This window comes from Agrilus planipennis, unplaced genomic scaffold (genome assembly GCF_000699045.2).
Source record: "Agrilus planipennis isolate EAB-ADULT unplaced genomic scaffold, Apla_2.0 scaffold269, whole genome shotgun sequence".
Lineage (NCBI taxonomy): Eukaryota > Metazoa > Arthropoda > Insecta > Coleoptera > Buprestidae > Agrilus > Agrilus planipennis.
Window position 1 is genome coordinate 240,245 of NW_020438982.1, and position 21,332 is coordinate 261,576.

General features: G+C 32.1%; 1 protein-coding gene across 2 annotated transcripts in view; it reads right to left on the reverse strand.

Annotated features, from left to right (window-relative positions):
- LOC108741331 (tyrosine-protein kinase Btk29A) overlaps nt 1-21,332 on the reverse strand; it is a 55,469-nt gene that overhangs the window by 22,369 nt on the left and 11,768 nt on the right. The gene's annotated exons all lie outside the window — the stretch shown is intronic.

Consider the following 21,332-nt stretch of genomic DNA (forward strand, 5'->3'; position numbering starts at 1 on the left):
ATTACTAGACCCTTGGGGTAGCACATATTAGGATAACTGCGTCATTTGGATAGTCCTAACCGTTATAAAATATGTATACGATTTAATTGTGGAGTAATATTCATTTTTCCATTAATGTGTGTTACAGGCGAATGATGAGGATATCGTGGATAGAGAAGGTTAGAAATGAACAGGTAATAGGAAAAATAGGAGAAGAAAGGACTCTTTGGAAGTCAATAAAAAATAGACGAGATAGATTGGTAAGACAACTTCTCAGGCATGAAGGTTTAGTCAGAAACATATTAGAGGCAGAAACAGAAGTTAAGAGGAGTAGATTTAGATTATTGTTCGCAAATAGATAAGGATGTGAGTTGTTCTAGTTTTAGGGAAATGCAAAGATGAACTGAGGATAGGAAAGAGTGGAGGTGTGTCCAACCTGTCTTAGGACTGACGACCTTATGATGATGTTAATGTGTGTATGTACTTATTATATACATTCAGTTGATAAAGTTCCCTTTACCACTACCGATAGAAATTAATGGAATTTTGAAGTTATGTCACCTTCCTATTATTAAAACGTGAACAAAGTTTCCATGCTTTTATTATTTATATGCAGGTGGCATGCCGCTCCTCATTCACAACAATTCACATTCGTGTAGCGTATGGAGACCAAGCTTATGGCTGTGCTTGATACCTACCGGTCTTATGTAACAAATTGACCCATTAACAGTTCCTTTGTCTATTTAAAATGCAACGGATAAAACAATACAGAAAGAACTGGAAATTTTCAAAAAAGAAAACGTGGTCATTGAATGCTCCATCATTTAACATCAACATTTCCGAACGATATTAATTTCTAAAATAAATTCAGCACTGCTTTCATATCTAAGACTAATTTTTGAAGATTAGGCACTACACTACATCATTAAATTAATATTAAAATATACAAAGTAAAATGGATCTCTTTAATACCAAATAACACCTAAGGGAACGTACCCATACTACGTGACCCATTTTTTACCCTCCTCCTTCTCGGTGACTACCCAAAGTAAATGTCAAGACCCCCTCCACTTTTAGTAAGTAAAAAAAATATGGTTTTAAATCATTTTTTTGCAAGCAGAAAGTTTTGATTTCGAAGATTTCCCTTGAGGAATTTGACTACGTGACGAAAACGTAGGCCCCCCGCCCCTGTGACTAAGCATGGAATATTTGAAGCCCCTTTTTTCCAATCGATACTATTGAATTAAATAGTAGAATGAAGATTCGGGCTATAGGGTCATGGTCTAAGTGAATTATTCTGTCCAGACGTTTCGTCAGCTACTGCGGCTGACATCCTCAATGGTAGTGTTGCGTTGACAACGTGAACGTAGATTATATCTCGAAGTCTCGACAGCCACTGGGTCACTCAGGACAATAGTTCACTTAGACCTTATAGCCCGAATCTTCATTCTACTATGGATTCCGGCCGTGAAAGCCTTTGCTCTTATATTATTGAATTAAAATTTTTATCTTGAACTATTCGGGGCTTCCATCGAAATAAAAGAACTTTACAATTAATAAATATAATTTATCAGAATAATGAATAATTCAAGATGAAAATTTTAATTCAATAAACTTATTAATTTCTATTGATTCTCAATTTGTTACCTTATATTATTTCTGTTGTGGGTGTACAAATGTTTAGTAAGCACACTGCGGTTAAATAAAGGTATAAACACACTTCGTATTTTTGGAGCTAGACGTCTGATAGAAACTGAATTAATTTTATTCATTCTGCCACTTTTAAATAAAACACAATCGTGAAATAATAATACTTCTAGGCATTTGAAAAAAAAAAAACTAAAATTAATCACTAAATACATATAAATGTAACACTGTCACTATTTTTATATAAAAAAAAGGAAATACCTTGAAAATACCATCTCACAAAAAGTGCATAAGCTGTGACTATTGTAATAACTTTCATTGGTGCGGAGTTATAAAATATACTTAAAAAGAAAATGGCTTTTGGGAATAAACTGTTTTAAATTAAATATAACAAAAAGGAGACTTTTTCTAAGCATCAATTCCGTGGGTTAAATAATTTACATATTCGCGTAAATTTTATTCCATAGTCAAGGTTGTCATTGAGAAAAAACACATCACGAATATCGAATTTAAAAGAATAAATAAATAAATAAAAACGCTGCATTTCGTAGTAGATCAATAGCAATTCTGCACATACCATAATCGAAAACCTAAACCATCGATCACGAAAACGTTCCCCAGCAATTACGAAATTAATTAGGAAGCAATTTTTTCGTATCATTTCTGCTAAATTTATTTGCAAGACAGCAACAGCGATTGTACAGGTTTAGTATTGTTGTTAAAACATAAATAAGCACCATCGTTTAATGCAACTAAATTTTGCAAATTGCCTGTATTTACATGAAGTATTCAGTTCGACTTCAAATACACAATTTAGTAGGTTACAGAAGGCGCGGCAAATATCCTCTTTGACAAGGACATTTACTTTATTATATCATTTAAATCAGTCGACATTTGTGAGTGGTGATTAATAATATTTACAATTTTTAATCATTTAATAGTTTTTTAGGGGTTTATAATACGAAAGAAATAAATTTAAATTTATTAGCAAAATATTTCATAAAGAATCAAGTTAAAAACTTCAGTGGTGAGATTTAAAATTTGTGAAACGTCCCTTATATCGTTCTCTAGATTTTTGGAGCCAATTGCTTTAATTTTCACCGGAAAAAGTGTTTAAAACAGATAAAGCAAAGGCCCAAGTTACATATTTCTAAACACTTTATTTAACTTAAATCACACTATTTCATTTATGGATCAAAATGTTCAAAAAGCCATAACATATTTTCAATTAAGAGCAACTAGAAAGGGGTACAATGTTCTTTATTAATTATGTAATTCCACCGACGTTTCGTCTTCCGGTATAAGTCTTCTTCAGAGTAGATTACTTAGTTAATAAATTACATAAAGATATCGGAATTTTTCTTTTGTTTGTATTATGATCCGAGAACTTTATTTCTTACGTTTACAATTAGATCAAAAACATATAGGTACATAAATCACAGTCAGAATTTAAAATTAATAACATGAAATTCAAAATAATAAATTAATTGTTAAAATAATAAATATTAATAAATAATTAAAATCAAATAGAATAAAATGATAGCTATAATTAAGATATATCTAAGTATAACAAAAAATTCCACCCTTTTCTAGCTGCTTTTAATTGAAAATATAATCTGTTAACTTTTGTTACTATTTATATTCGAAGAATGAGGTCAAAAGTCGATTTATCGCCGATTTCTTTATAAAAGTACTGTCTACGATAACCAATACCAAAATTATCACTGAAACAATAATGACCTTGTCACAATTTAAAAATTTAACATAACTAAATTAAGTCAAATTTAGTCTCTAACTTTCACGAAACATTTTATACAGACACTATTTCTGTTTTATAAAGAATTTAAATTGCGATAACTTTTGTACTAATTTTTTGTTAAAATAAGATCCACTATGAATCACTATTAAGGTTTAGACTAACAATAAGTTCATAATAGACTGATTAAACGCTTCTTGGATTCGCACGATTTTGTCATTCAACAAGTCCCTTTTTTTACGGGTTATTCTTTTAAATTTTCATTTTACATGCAATCTACGTATATGGTAGAAGTATCCGATTTGTAATCTATGCCCATGTAATTCTGTACTTGACAACACGTTATAATATATATGTACATACATTAACATCACTTAGTTTTCCATCGAAAGAAAAATTATTTTACTTAAATAATAACTACTTAAAAAAATACCATCATGTCGATAAGATAGCACGAGTGATGCAATATAATTTTAAAAGTTTTTAAATATTTTATTGACCTATTTCTATATGTAAATGCTTTCGGGTGTTAGTGGGAAAAAGTTAATTTATGAAACATTATGACATTTTTAATTACTAATAGTGGTTAATATGCAATATTAATGTGAAAATTCATTTTCGATTTTCCATCCACTGCAAACTTCCTCAGGTTAATGAGGAAACCTTCGGGCGGGAGTGTGACAACAGCAACAAAAATATTTTCCCTCAATAAACTGAGGAAGTTTGTAGTGGATGGAAAATCGAAAATGAATTTTCAGATTAATATTTGTTCGGTATTCACCGTATAAAATTAAGTTTATGTTTATCTATTGTTAGAAGTAAAGTTTTGTTAAATTGTAAATGTTTAATTAGCGTGGCAACCCCTGTCAGTATTAACCTTTTAATTTATAGTATGTGTAAATAATGCCTCTTGTTCGTAAATTTTAACCTTTTTTTATGATATTCGTTATTTTTAGTTTCTTTGTAAGTTTCATGTTTAGATAGATTTATAGCTCCTTTTTGTTGTATACTTCGACCCTTTAGTGTCACTTTGCTAGGCTAGGATTAGTATTATTGAATTTAAATTTATTGTTTTATTAGGGTAGCTAGAAAATAAGAAGCACGCTTTCTAGTGCCATTATTTGTTTATATTGTATATTTTCGTCGAGTCAGTTTTAAGAGAAAGTTTTTTGTTTTGTATGCTCGACTTTATTTTTTTGTGTAAGATAAGAGTGGGGTGGTTTCTGTCAACCATTCCTAATAAAAGGGGTTGCAACGGCTCATTTGAGAGAGATTCATAAAGATCAAGAACTAGAACGAAAAAAGATAGATTCAATAGCCACTTTAATTTCCTTTATCTGTTTTTTCATCTGTTTTTTAAGTTTAAATCACACACGTTTCATTTTGTACATATGTAAATAAATAGTTAATTTAAAAGCAAGTGTTTTCAATTCCGAAAAGCAATAACTAGATCGCTCGCCATTAATTTAGCGTGCGACTTGAGGATACAAGAAAGTTATCTTTCACTCAACACAAAAATTTCCTCAAGAGAACAAACATGGTCCTTCGAGCCGGATTTTGAAAGCAGTTTTCAAAGAAAAATTCAATTTGGACGTGTGTAATTGGCATCAGCGTACGAATTTCCCGTTTGGAAGAATACCGTCTTGGAAGCCGAAAATTGAAAATTCTTCGTCGTACGGACTTCCCGTTTGGAAGAGCAGCCGTCTTGGAAGAGGAAAAAAGAGAAAAAATCATTGTGAGTATCCCGTTTGGATCATTACCACCAGGTATCCCGTTTGGATAGCCATAAGTGTGTGTTCAGTTAGAACAGAATCAGTTTAGTGTGTCCCGTTTGGACAATTTTAGTGTGTCCCGTTTGGACAATTTTAGTGTTGTGTCCCGTTTGGATACGCCTTNCAAACTTCAAACGAAAAAATTATATCTCAAAAATGGAGTAGGCAGATTCTGTTATATCTTTAAAATAATTAATTTACTATTATCGTAAAACTAATGAATTTATTTCTCTAAATTTTTTTAATTTTGAAAATGCACAATTAAAAATAGAGCAGGTATAGGTATTTTCCGAAAGTTTTCCTTTTTTTCAATTAATATATAATTTCCTAAAACTAAAAATACAAAACCGACTGCAATTTTGCGTAGTTTGGTTTATTTAGACGTAAAATGGTTCATTAAAGCTTGAAATCGTAAACAAAAGAAAAGTTATCCGCTTGATTGCGTGTAACTTTTTATCAATCAGTAATCAATTAAGCGAGTAGCAATTGCGAAAATGGAATATCGTTGAATTAAAACAGTTTATAACCCTTGTTAAAATATAACGCGCAAACTTTATTATTTTAAAAGCATTTTGTTGTAGTAAATGAGTATTACCATAAACATCAGCAGCGAACCTAGTTTCGGCAAAATTGTCTTTCGTAACAAAACCTCTTTTTTAATCACCGATAATAGAGCAATAATAGTCTTTCACTTATTTACCTTCTATTTACATAATGACACACAAAATGTTATAGGAAAATAAAACGGCAAAAGTAATTGTACCAAATAAAGTTTTAGTTATAGAGGGTTGACTACAAAAAATGCCCCAAAGTATAACTTCTTTGTTTTTAAAGATATGGCTATAATTTTTGCAACAACGCGACAAAGTTGAATAGTTGATTGTCATTTACGTTTTGGAATAAAAGCTCAATCAATGCTGCTTTTTGTTTTATTGGTTTTTTATCATTTTTGGATACTTTGTTAAATTATCTTTGAAAAAGCTCAACTGTACCATATGCCTAAAACCAATGGTTCTTGAGATATTCGTTAATTAATATAAAGTTGTCACTACAGCTATGCATTAAGCAGTAGAAAACAATATTTCAAACAATCTTAACAAATTAAAGTCAATACTTTTTATTTTCTCCTAGAGTTTCTATTGGGATCCGTCAAATGGGCATACACTATCTGGTGGCAAAATTTATAATTCGAATGAGGGAGAAATTTACATAGGAACTGTGCACGCAAATTGTAAAATTGTTTATCAAAATAATAAAACACATAAAAAAAGTAAAACTTTTTTTGATGATGGAGTCGACGAAGTTTTCTTCTAAAGTTAAATCAAATAAAAAGTTAATATGTTCAGTGAAAAGCTGCAATAGCACTTCAGACATAGATCTTCACTCTTCACCTACATTAACTACTTTCCAATAAAAACTAACCGTTTTATATATGTAAAAAATATATTCGGAAAATTAGAGAAAAAAGTAAACTAATAGAAGCTTGGATGAAAGCAGTAGGTATCAAAGAAGTGAATTCCGGAATAAAAATTTGTTCACGTCATTTTAATGCACATGATTATATTTCAGCAAGTATTTACCATCAGCCATAACCTTAATATTTAAAACTAGAATCATACTAAAATTATAAAGTGAGAAATTATTTATTCCTGTGTAATTGATTTAACACAATTCTAATGATACGATATAAGTATTTTGAGGTTAAGAACCTACCTGCTGCAATACAACAAAGTTGCAATAATGTGTTTGCAACGTTCTCTTAAATCGGCTTTGCACGTGCAAGTCATTGATATGATATTGCTTAAATCACCCAGAATCACCTCACCAATTATATAACGTGAATCACTTTTTAAATCCGAAGTTTGTAAAAAGTAGGCAGTAAACTTGACGGAATTTGAAGGCTAGCTTCCGGATTTGTTATTTCCGAATTTTATAATGTGATTGACATTAAAAACACGCTCACCTTCAACGAAATTTCCTTTCCGAGGATTTGTGTCAGCCCAATCACATATTGTGTCAATACTTATCATTTTATCGTAATTTAAAAACTTGGAAATTGCATGGTACACTATAGGAACTACGATAAATTTTCCCTAATCGGCGCCATGTTTTTAGGCTCCTCCCATTTGACGGATCCCAATACTAACTGGTATTAATCATGAACAACAGTGTGTTAACGGACATGGTTTAGAATTTCTCTCGTCGGAAAAACCTCTCAATGTAAAGTATTTTTAGGGTGCTTTTTGTACCATCCTGTATAAACATAGTTGTTTTAAATATTTTAAAAGAAAATTAACCGAGTAGAAGGCAGAGATGACTTGAGTATATTTCGTATACCGTGTAAAAACTTCAATAAAACTCAAATATATGACTAACCTCCCACTTATTCTTAATAATTTATAGCAAAGGCATTTGCTGCTGTTTTTCTTAGTAATGAAGTCTCAACTCACTGCTGACACGTTGGACATGAACTAGTGACCTGAACAGTATCAATAATCACCTGAGAATTTCCAAGTTTGGTCATATCAACGGAGAGTGACATGGACCATGAACCACATACTGTCAGTCAATTATGACCCCTCAGTAATAACCTAAAAATCTGTTGGGGAATACCCGGGCATGTGAGCAGTGACCCAAATTCAATCAAAACTTCATTTTTGAAACTCCCTATGAACCAAGGCGAATGATGACATGTTAATGACGAAAACTCGACCAATACTAATCAGGGCACAAAAATGTAGTAGCAGAGTTTCAAATTCTCATTCAACTTTTTATAAAATAAAAACTCTATGGCAGCACCGTTGGAATTAGTACGTACAATTAATCGTTTTTAGTGAATTAAAGAACGGACATATTACACCAAACTAAAAACGTTGGAAACATTTAGAGGGGATATTTTTCATTAATTATCTACTTATCTAATACATGAGAATAGCTTTCTATACGCGGTTCGGTTCAACGTCATAAAGGTGCTCCTTTTTGTTTAATTTTGCATCGGTCTAATAGCCATAATAAGATTGACCCATGTCCGTTTTCATATTATGAAATTGCACCCAGAATTTCCTCTTTACTTTTTGTTTAGGTTAGTGGCCTTAAGAATGGGATATTATTTAGAAGTTCGAATATAAAAATATCCGTTTATCTATCCGTTATTTGCCATTATTACTCTTCACTGTTCACAATGTGCATGCTCTCGTTTACACTTTCAATTCTGATACTTTCTGAAACGTTACGCTTTCATGGATTCTTATTATAACAGGGAATAAATATGAACAATTAAATGCAATACAGTATATGAAATACACATAAAGATTAAGCACTTTTTATACTAATAAATAATTTACCGACAGTTAATTAATTGCACTTTATTAGTACTACAAATTGCGGTTTGCTTTTTTTCGGTGTTTAAAGGCAGTACAACTGTAGGGATAGACATACAGGGGCAAAGGATTACAATGCTTAGATTTGCAGATCATATACAGCAGTATTAGCATCTAGCAAGGAGGAGTTAGAGATAGCTTTAAACTAAATGGAAGCGGTACTTACAAAACAGTGTTGTATGAAAATAAATAAAAGTAAAACAGAAATACTGGCATGCAAGGGAAGAAAAAGTAGAGAAAGTGAGAATATAAAGATGGGAGACGAAAAATTAGAAGAGGTGGCTGATTTTAGGTATCTAGGAAGTCAGATAAGTCAGGACAGAAGGAGCAGTAGAGATATAAAGCAGAGGATAGCGCAGGGTCGAGTTGTCTTCAATAAAAAGAAGTCACTTCTATGCTCGCGAACGGTTAATTTAGAAGTTCGAAAAATTTTGTTAAAGGTGTATGTTTCGAGCGTGGCGTTGTACGGGTACGAAACATGGACGGTGGGCGTGGTGGAAAAGAAAAGGTTAAAATCGTTCGAAATGTGGTGTTATAGGCGAATGATAACGATGCCATTAACACAGAAGGTTAGAAATGAAGAGGTATTAGAAAAAATAGGAGAATAGAGGACTCTAAGGAAGTCAATAAAAAATAGGCGAGATAGATTGGTGCACACCTTCTCAGGCATGAAGGTCTAGTCAGAGACATATTAGAAGCAGACACAGGAGTTAAGAAGAGTAGACGTAGACCTAGATTAGATTATTGTTCGCAAATAGTTAAGGATGTGGGTTGTTCTAGTTTTAGGGAAATGAGAAGATTAGCTCAGCCAGTCTTAGGACTGACAACCCTATAATGATAGTACTAAGTACATGTTTCAAGGTAACTGTATCTACTGACACTAGCTACAATGCAAGCCCTCGTATTAATTAATGTTTAATGATAGATATAGATCATGACAATTTGAAATTAATGGAATTATAAATAACGTAACATGAATTACAATGATGTAGTACATCAGCATTGTCAATTTTTAATGAGTTTGAAACCCGTTGAAAAACAAATCCCAAAGCGCATTTATAACTTCGTTTACCAAGTCCCAAGTACCTACTTGTTCGCAAAATAATTTGAAGTACAGTGCTTCTAAACCCTGAAAGAACTGGAAGCACATTTTCAAGCACAAAGCACTGAAACTTACTTCAAATTTAGGTGTGATGGTACAATTGTTTCAAGCAATTAAATAATAGGCAAAGCACTAACAATATTGTAAACATTTCGTACGTAATTCGGTTGTACGTACGTACCCGGCCATTTCTATGTGTGTGTTATGTTCCACTAAGTATACAGTTGTTTCGGCAACCAAACCGAAAAAATTCAATAGAGAATAGACCATCTTCGTTTCATAATAATCATATTCGTGGACACGTACAAATTGTACATACACATAACGGGAACAATTAATAATGTATGAAGGCGTCGCGTCATGGAACATCTGGTAGACAGTGAATAAATAATAAATTTCCGTTTCAAGTGTCTGGACCGCAGAAATACTTATTTAATAAGCAAATATACTTATAATAACCATTACTTAAACTTTAGATTACCTACTGCACAAATGAAGACTTTCAACATTGACTAATTGTAAGATTGTTTTTAGATCCGGTACCAGCTGGAACCGATACCTTTTGTAGGATCCGGCCGAATACCGGATAGTTGTGGTGCCGGATATCGCTGTAGCGAATCAATAAGCCGTTTTTGAACAGTGCATGTGGATAAACAAGTTGCTTTAATATCTACATACAACAAAAAAATAAAAAATGATCGTCAGTGTTATGTACAACAGAAATGATAGGTCCCCCCCCATAAGTTTCGTTATGCTGTTTACACTGTTACTGTTTTAATAATCTTTTTTAATTATTCTTAATTTCTATGTTTTACATGAATTATTAGCGACCATCTGTGAGCTTAGAGAGCTTTTTATTCAAATGTATCAAGTCAAATAAATAAGCCGTCCGACTTCCACGTCACTAATTTGTCACTTTCATAAAAAAAAACCGTTAATTTGCATCATGTTTCGGGTCATTACTCTTGTGAAAAAGAGAACCAACAAAATGCAATGTACAATGTTGTTCTACATCAAAATTAGCAAACGTTTTAACCCTGTCAAAATGTAGGCGATTTTCACCACCAGATTTTTTTACATTCGCAAAATACTATTTTCTAAAACATTTGACGTACTGTAGTTATAAATGTAGTGATTATAATGAAACATATCAAATACAATTTTCTGAAAGGTGCACAAGTTTTATAGAAGGTAAAAAAAAGTGCTAGGTTTAGTAGAATTCCAATTATTCGAATAGCGATTATGAGAAATCCGTTTTATCTGAAATAAACTGTTTAAATTCCGATTAAACGAAAAAATCGCATCTAGAATTCCTCGAAAAACGTCTGGGACTTCACCGCGGCATAATCATGAGAATTGGGGTTTCATAATAATCTAATTAATTTTTCAATAAAATATATAACTGCATATAGCATAAATGCTTGTTAAGTATATCTGCAATACTGCGTATATTTATGCATTTTAAACTTTTCTACACCAAAAAATTAGGATTAACCCAATTTTCGATTAACCAAAATCACTTTAATTCACATTATTTCGGAAACAGGAGAAAAGTGTAACAGGTATCTACTACTACACAGTGTTTTTTTTTAAACGTTTCAGCGTTAAGAAGATTCGTAGTTAAATGTTACATGTATTCTTTAACAAAACGATTTTTAATCCAACTAAACGATTTCTAATTTGATAATCAAAAGCAAGCAATTTCTGCAACGAGATGTACTCAACCAGTTATTTAGTTCATCGGCAAGATAAAAAACACAAAAGTGCTCAGAATCATTATGTAAATTAACTGTTGGCGAGTAATAATTAAACAGACGTTTTCAAGTTTCATCAGGCATTTTACTATCATTTTTTACTAGGTACTTCATTTCGACTCTGTGGCTTTGTCCCACAAAAATAAAAACAAAACGTTCTGAAACATCGAATTAATTTAACGACAATCGAAGTTATATAGACGATATCGCAATAATATGGAAATAAGGAGATGATAGACAGTTTAATATTAGCAACAAGAATGCATCTCTCTACCTATACAGTATACACCCAAACATTTTAATCGCAATGACACCATTTTACACTAATCATTATGCACATATATGTATATATAATATCTAACATGAAATATACATATATGCATTAGGTGAATTGCTATGTATGCAAGTAGAAATGAAAGTATGTAAAATCAGATATCTATTGGACAGTGACAAAAATATTGGTTATTTTTATCAGAAACAAGTCGGATTACCCTTATTAGGGAATATTCTCGAATCTTTTAGAAAATTTTAAAACATTCTCGAACCTAGAAGATGAATGACATTTTACTGGCTCTGTATGTATATGATGTTCTTTGGGCGGTAATCTTTTAACCCCCAAATCTTTAAAACCAACCCCTACAGCAGAAAACCAAAATATTTTCCATAGATGAGAGATGGGAGGCTATCAAAACGTATAAACCTCATGAGGCTGCGGGATTTGGTTGAAGAGCTTTAGCAATACGTATGGACGAACTACACTTTTATTATAAACTAGCTTTTACCAGCAGCTTCGCTCACTTTGATGCTCCAAATACATGCCAAAGATCATAGACGACCACATAAAACTAATTTTTCTATCCTTCGAAAACAGTATCATTTTTTATGGATAATGGGTGTATAAAATTTCATAATAATAATCGATTTAGTAGTTAAGACGTAAAATCGCAATAAACAAACAAAAAAATTAACATTCTAAAATAGATACTTATTTAATTTTGTTTTTAGGATCATTAATTTATCATTTACTATGTATTGACATCGGATGTCAGAACCGATAAAATTACATGTGTCCAATACGCCCATCTACAATCGATTATTTTAATAGTAATTAGTAGGTGATTAAGTATTGATTGTTTATTTATCCACTGTATCACTTCGTAAAATAATATACCTAGATATATACATATAACTAGAGAATCAGAATAATTGAGGGTGAGGTTTTTTATTCCATTCATGATATATGAAACTTTGCATTGAAATATAAGACCTGACAGTACATTGGCTCTGATTGTCTACTCATATCCAAACTAAGGAGAACAAGCGGAAAATAGATACATAAATAAAACTATGGTTAATTCTTGAAAAATTAATAAAAATTAAGGGTAAAGGTCTAGATGATGGCCCCCAGGGGGGATCGAAAGAGGAGGTCTCCCCCACCACTGTACCATAAAAAGTTCGTGGCGGTCTCACCCTCATAAAATGTTATGAGGTTCAAAGTTAATAAATATGCCAAATTTTATACATTTCTAGGCATGTAAATATTTATATAGTCATTATTAAACAATATTCAAAGGTAAAACTAATGGAAAAATACATAAAAATATTGAGAAAGTTATATAAAACATTATTGAAATATCTTTATCAATAGGGTAGGTTAGGTTATCGGGTTTTGTTCAAGTGACCACCCTCTTTCAATCCCCCACCTCCACCCGCTTGAAAATAATTTTTTTATTGAATTTTATTTGAATTATAGTGTATGAAAATTGTCAAAATGATCAACTTTCAACCCCCATAACTTTTTAACGGGGTGAGACCGCCGCAATTTTTTATGTGGTTTTACTTAGGTGACCACCCTCTTTCGATCCCGCCCACCCCTATTTAACCCCCATAACTTTTATGGGGGTGAGACCGCCACGAACTTTCTATGATACAGTGGTGGGGGAGACCTTCTCTTTCGATCCCCGAAGGGGGTATAGGCCATCATATAGACATTTACCAAATTAAGTATTCTAGATTCTATGCATAAACAAAAATAAACATTGATTGAAATACACGTCATTTCCGCAGTAAAATATGGGAAACGAATCAAATATCAAAGGAATCTGCTAGGAAAGGTCATGGAATTAGGAGCTTGAAATACCAATAAATATACTTTGACCGTGATAACCTACGCATTATTGTACATGAGTACCTAGAATTCTATCTACTTCACGTGGATGTTTCATATGTTTCAAATTAATTAATATGTAACTAATAAAACAATTTTGTGAATGATTGTATTATCCATTGCACTCTACAGTTATATGCAGTTATCATTCCAAAACTTTTTTTAAAGTAAAAAATACATCCTTACAAACACTAATCTGCAGAAGACGATACGAAACCTAGTAGCGGCGGATTTTATAACACTTCCGTTCCGTTAAACAAACAGGAAGAATAAAGGAATAATGAATGCTTACAAGGGGCTTCTTCCGTTTTCTTGCTGAATTAAGGAGCTTACACAGTAAAAGCTTTCTAATGGGGCATGAATCCGAGTCGACTATGGGTACGAAATCAAAAAGTAAATGCTTAATATACGGGGTTTCAGAATACGTAAATGGACAAAAATAAAAAAACCTTAACAAAAATAATTAATTAATTAATTACAATAACTGTGCAACTTCCAAAAGAAGCATAACATCAAAAAAATGGAATAAAGCTGGGATGCTCTGGATAGTGATTTTGCCGAGTACCCAGTTATCCGGGTATTAGCTGTGTCGGTAACCCGGTAAAATCACTACGGTTAATGATTCATGCCTTCCTTCTGGGAGGCTCTTTCAACGAAATGGTCGAGTTCAAACGGAATTATCATGCTTAATACTGCATGTTATCGTTAATCAAAACCTGATATACCAACAAGTAATTTAGTTTGGTAATCAACAAGTAATATCAAAATTAGGGTAAACTACTTATCCTAATACAATTTTAATTACCAATTTTTATTAGGTAGGTTTTCTGTTATACTTATTAAACTGTTATTGCTGATGTTACATTTTTTTCTTTGGTAGAATTATCCGGCACCACTGAGTACCTAGCGTCATTATCCGGTACACGGCCGGATAACTAAAAGAAAGTACCGAATCCAAACCGGGTACTCCAAAAAAAATTTTCTTTCTCTCAGTTAACAAATCCATAATTTCATACTGAATATAAATAATTTCGGCATATTACCTACCCATAACATTTACAATAGATATTACCGACTCGAGCGACAGCTCAATGCTGCATTGACATTTTTTCTCGCAACTGACTGTTAGGTATTTTCAAGAGACAGCACGACAATAAATGCCTTTAAAAGCAGGTTAACAGTAGCAACGAGAAGTGGGTTTTCTTAGTACGAAATATCACCAGCTAAAGGAAATACGGTTATAAGCAACAGAGAAATATAATTATTCCAAGGCAATGTCATTTGATTTTTTACGCTCGGCTATCACGAGACTGATTGAAGTTAAATGCGGCTGGATTCCGCCACAGCACATAAACATAATAGCGACAGCAAAATCAAGTTCGCGAGATAAATAATAATTAGTGAAGCATTATAAGTATCTTTGTTTCTTCATCTTTTTATTTCTGGGTATCAATGTGGTACCTGTCCTACCTGCCTTATTCTAAGAAGACTTGCGTAAATCATGCCCCTGTAATACTTTCAGCAGCTGGCACATATCATTGGCAATAATTGTTATTTTACAGCATCATAATCCAGTATTTGTGCCATACTGGCTTTTATCACAATAAAAAGTAGATTTCAAAACGGTTGCGGTATGTCCTTTTTTGCGTAATCAATATTCAAGTGCTAAATGTATATATTTAACACTCATTTTGTAAGATGATATTAGACAGAATAGGTTTTATAGTTATTAAACTGTACAATTTTTTTAAGTAGCAATTATAAATTAGTTGCCATATCAAAATAATTAAAAATTTGTCAATACCAAGTATTAAAAATAAAAGTGGAGGCAGGTGTATGTCGTATCTAATATTTCATACTGAGGATTCCGTTTCAACAGGAAAAATGAAATCAATTCTTCAGTTTGAAGCATGCAACGGACGTTGCGCGCGCACAACTACTGAAAATGATACACTATGAAGTTAATGAGCTTCGAAAGCTACTGCATTACAGTAATTCGTGTTGCACAGCGAGAGATACGTACAAAATTTACTTTGGTAAAGGCCATCAACAATGGAACAAAAGATAGACGCTATATATTAAAAATTAGCTGACAAAAAAAACTTAAATCGTTAAAAATCACGTGCCACTACAATAGTGAAATTTGACGTAAATTATTTTATTTTTGTCCCCTATAACTGTGATGGCGAATTGCTGGCACGTGAACGATTTATTTTAATTTACTTTTTGTATATTAATTTTTGAAATTGNAGTAAGATGAAGTAATTTCGAAGTACCTAGTTTATTTCAGATAGTCAGGTGACGAAATAGGAACAAATAAGATGGGGAGGTAAAAAATTGAATATTAAAAAAGAAACTACCCAAATGCTGTGCTGAACTAGAAATCGAAAAATAAGTTTTGCCATTAGAAAAATAGGAGGCATATATATATATATATCAATTTTTCCCAAACAAAAGCTGTGCGGTACGTTAGGAGCGCGATAATTAATACTGCTAATTTTCTGGCACGCGTACAAAAAAGGTTCGCCACCACTGTCCTACAATTCTTCCGATAACAATTGCTAAAGGAAAAAAACGTAAGACTTTTGCTATCAGAAAGTTATCCAAAAATAGAAATTACCGTTATTTCCAAGCGCTTTTCTACTTTGAACAAAACAAAACTATTGTTTTAACCGTTACAAAAATTTTCATAAACAATTTTTACCACATTTTATTCACAGCATTAACCATAACTAAAAAAAGGCGACCGCGCAGTTAATAAATAATGATTTTTATTCAATAAAATTATAAACCATAAAAAATCGTTCGTAACTTTCACGTTTTGCGAACAATGTAATTTGGAACAAATAAATTTACAATATAACGGTAGCATTAGTACGGTAAATTATTCGATATGTGAACATTTAATGGATTTTTCACGTCTGCTTTTCAGCGAAACGAAATAAAATTGAAATTACTTGGAAGCATTAGTCATAAATCAGCATTAACTACTCAAAAATGAAAGAGGAGGTAGTAAAAATTAAAACTTTGTAACAATACAAATCATTTTTAAGAAATTAAGGTACTTTCAAAAAACAATTTAACAGACATTACACACTTTCTTGTAGGCATTTTCTCTTTTTATATCAGTGTTAAAAAATCAGTGATTCCATACTAGCTTTAAGTAACAACAAGACATTTGTTGTCATCGTGACTTTAATTCACTTTTACCTACTTTTGCTGCATAGATGCATATCTAATTTTCTGTCAATTACTCTGATCGTAAATTTTTTACCGACGAAGACATTAATCTTATTAATTTTATTAAACACATGTTCGTATATGTATCTACAGGTATATTTAATTCGTGATGTAGATATTGGTAAAAGTACTCCTATCAAAGCAGGTACTTTCAAAAAATCCTCATGTGTTATTGAAAGCTATTTTATTACCCAACGTGTTAATGACCGGATTAACGACAAATAGATTTAACTAATAATTATGTAGAAAAAAGTGAAAATAACTATATAATCAACGTGTACATAACAAAGAGAACTGTAAATAGTGCAACATTTAGGTTTTGAAGTAAAAAGTTAATTAGGAAATTAGAAGGATTTATTGATTTTGAAAGGCGTTAAATTAAATGCTAAAACAACATTAATTGTATGATTATAATGTCCAGCAATTCAAATAGAAAAACACTTAAATGAATATCAAATACTCTGGTCTGCAATTCCTTAGAGCTGCGAAAAAATCAAGGCGCAATCAAAAGGTACGACAGTCAAAACTTAACGAGTATTTCTCGTTGACCTAGAATCATGAAAGACAAAAAGCAATTGCTTTCTCGTAGTGATGACCAAAATCAAGACAATCCTAGTTTTGGTATTGGTCTTACTGATACAGTCTCAGTTTTGGTCTCGGCCTTGAAAATTTCAAATACTAAAAATGCTTTGTTCTAAGAAAAGATTATATCAAAGTTGCTTCGAATAGTTTAATTCGTAATTCCACCTTAAGTAATAATTTTTCGTTTGGTCTCGCGTTTTTGGTCTTGGTCTTGTTCGTTCAGTATTGGTCTTGGTTTTGTCAGTATAAAGACAAAATTGGTCTTGGAAAATGCCAGGAGAATACCAAAACCAAGTTTGCTTACTACATTCTTGAAATCCACAAAAATACTTTGTGGTCTTGTAGGTCTCTGCAGCAGTTTTAACAGGAAGTGAGAAAAATAATTATTCGGGAGAGCTTTTAAATGTACTATCCATGACGAAGTACTTTTGCACCCTGAAGCACAGATATATCCGGTAATGCCGAATTCCCTCCCGGGTACTAGCCGAGTTCCCTCCCGTTCATATCAGCTCCGATAATTAAGTTAACGACTACTTACCGATTTTATTTATCGAAAATAAATATATATTTATAGTGCACTTCAGTACTTCAGTAAATTAAAGATAAAATAATTTCAGAAAGAAAACACATATCAGTTATGAAATGTTTATTTATTTAATTTTAAAATGGTTTCCCACTACCTTAACAAATTCAATATTTGGAAATTCAAGTGCGTCTAGCTCTAGGTCATCCGCCGCCGTTGGGAGGCAATTGATGTATAATTAGGAGGGAATTCGACATACCGAAAATTTTAACCCTAATTAAAAACTGGTATATGGGAGGGAACTAGGCATTATCCGATATATCGGACGGATTTTACGTAGGGCAATTAAAATATCCCGGACGGAATTTACGTACCCCTTGAAGGCCATTAGTGTATTTCGGATGGAATTTACACCAACCCTTCTACACCTCTTACAGCCAAACTACCGTTCATTACAAATCATTTTCGCACGTTGAATTAAAAGGCGCTGCGTATCAACCAATTAAAATGTTTTTTTTTTGCAACAAAGCAACAAAGAAAAGGTTTAAAGGCCAAGTACAAGACCGTACCTAATGTTGACATAACAATAACGGTGATTGTAGGTAGATAAGCCTGCCTTACCGTTTTCTTATACGTTTTTAATACGTATACTACGTAATCATACGTATTATAAAGCCAGCATTAGATCGCAGTTAAAAGATGTACGATTATTATATAGTATGTAAAAGTCTTCGTACAAATACACAGAGTGTTGGTACATTCGCTAATGGACCGAAAAAACTAATTATCATACGTGTTATATTGAAGTCGATGTACGTGTTCATAAATAAAAAAATCACCCGGAAGATACACAAACCAATGTATGTATGAATATATTAGTTTATTATTAAATTGTTCTCTATCGGCTCACTTGGCTTCAAAAAAATTATCGGTTAGAAACGTATGCAGGAAGGAATTATTAATGGAACTGCCTAATAAATGTCAAAGTGTGATAGCCAGCAAATGACGAATTAAATTACGTTCTACTCATCGTCAGACGTAAAATGATTTCATTTAAATCTCCACCTTTGAAAATAAATTTCAGAAGACCTAAATTAAATTTGCCAAAACCGAGCAAGAAATATTTTTACCAAAAAAATTAAAATTTATAGTATCTTCGAAAATAGTTTCTTAAAATAATATAGGTATGTTAAATAAAGAAATATTTACATACACCAATCTATTATATAGTACAGGCGAATTGAGCGGGAATCTTACATAGAAAAAGTTATTCCATTTCATCAAAAAAAAAAATGTCGACAAAGAAATATGTAATTTATGTTCGGTAAACATTTTACCTTATCCGTTATGTGATCCCTATTAAAAATTACTCTTTTTATCAAAAATAAACTCAAAATCATTAACCAACCACTACAATATTTTACTAAGAGATGTACCGGACTGCAGTTTTGCTGGGTACCGAGTAGTATAAAAATGAAATAAAAAATCTAAGCAACTATAACTCTGACCTAATCCACCAGAACGATATGTATTTACTGGCTTTAATTTTATAGAAAGAAAAACCTCCCAGATTAGGAATCGAATTACGAATCATGTAGTAGACTCGCTCGCTGTTTTACTGTCAATAGGGTTAACTCTATTTATACAGTGCATTGAATTGCTTGGGGGAAATCCAAGTCTAAAATAAGCCTTAAGCGGAAACAATTAGCACATTTCTTAGTATTAGGCGCTTCTTGAAAATACTTAATTTTAAATCAAAAATTAAGCGCCCAATTTCATTAGAGTACCTAACTATTCCTAACCTGAAAAAAAACTAAGAAAATTATAGCTCAGTTTAAATGTCTTTAAAAAGATATTTCCAACGCTTTTTTTTTATTAATTACTGCAATCCTTAGAAGTGCTATCGGCGACAGACAGTCACAAAAAAAAATCAAGGAACTGAACTTTAATAACATGTAGTCAGTACAGGTACATCAGACGTCTAATTTTAGTAATTTTACTCCGAACAGTCAAAGGTTGCTTATAAAAAAGGCATTAAATTTAAAATCGGCGTTTTTTATACGTTTATACGTATTATTAAAGCGGAATTCTTTGGCGATACATGATGTGTTAATAACATCATCGAAGGATCTAAAAAAACAGACACCTGCTGCATAACCACTAGGAAGTACGGTATTGTTAGTTGCGTGCTTTCCGCAATTTTATGCGCCTCTAAAATCTTATATAACAAGATCGAAAACAGCAACGGTAAAAGAAAAATACATACCGACAAACGAAATAATTTTAATTAAGGAATTAGTAATCACTACAATAAAGACATTTTAAATTGAATGGTACATTAACGTGTAATCTGATTTAAGTGCAAAAACCCATCAGAACAAACTCAATTTGGACTATCATATTAATTAAATATGTAAAATTAACTACACACCTCGCAATAATAATTCCATTTATAAGTTAGCAATAGGTCGACGTATAGGTATTGATAGATAACGCTGCTAATAATTGAGATAAAAAAAATACATATAATGAATTGTTTTAATAAAGAAACATTCATTAGTTCAATATTAAGGTCAGAACGTATCATGAACTTTTGATGTCTGAATGTTTGTGTAAGCTTTCACGGCGGGCAAGACATCTTCAAGAAAACTTTCAGATTCCACCCTTGAGAATGTCTGCGAAACGTTGGGAAGTAATTTTGAAAGATAACAGCTAGAAAGCCCGAAAACTATAACGGAGCACTCTTGATGTATCTATCAGAAATTTTTATAGCATTGTTAAAAATCAAATTTCAATCCACTGTGATACAAAGAAGTGAGGGGAAGTGAAAAATAGCGTAAGCACAAGGGATGGAATTTAATATGCAGTCTGCGAGGGGGCACTACTTTTTCCGAGTCTTGACTAGTTTATACCAAACAGAAAAAAAACAGCCCCCCTAACTCGTCAATTACTCAAATGAATTCTAAAGTGTAGGCATAGGTACAAATATGTGATTGAGAGCTTGGCCTTTTACGAGATTGTATCTCCAAAGACGTGAAAAAATAATTATTATAGTTTCTGCGCTATGAAAATCCACAGCTAGGTCATAGTAAGCTCTGTCATGACTATTATATATCAACTCGATAATATCATCACGGAACTCAAGACGTCTTAAGTTATTTAGGATCACAAACTTGCGAATTTAAATTGCCATTTTTATGTAACTTTTCAGGTTATATGGGCACAACGATATCTACAACGATGTAGCTCACCCTTGGCCAATACAAAAAACATCCCTACAACCACACAAGTTAGACTAACAGCTTTTAAATAAATAAAAAGGCTTTCCAGAAACGTATACACGTTTGAATAAAAAAATTCAAATTAATTAAATTTTTACATAAACGCTTAAACATAAAATATAACATGTAGCACCTAGTTATTTCATGCA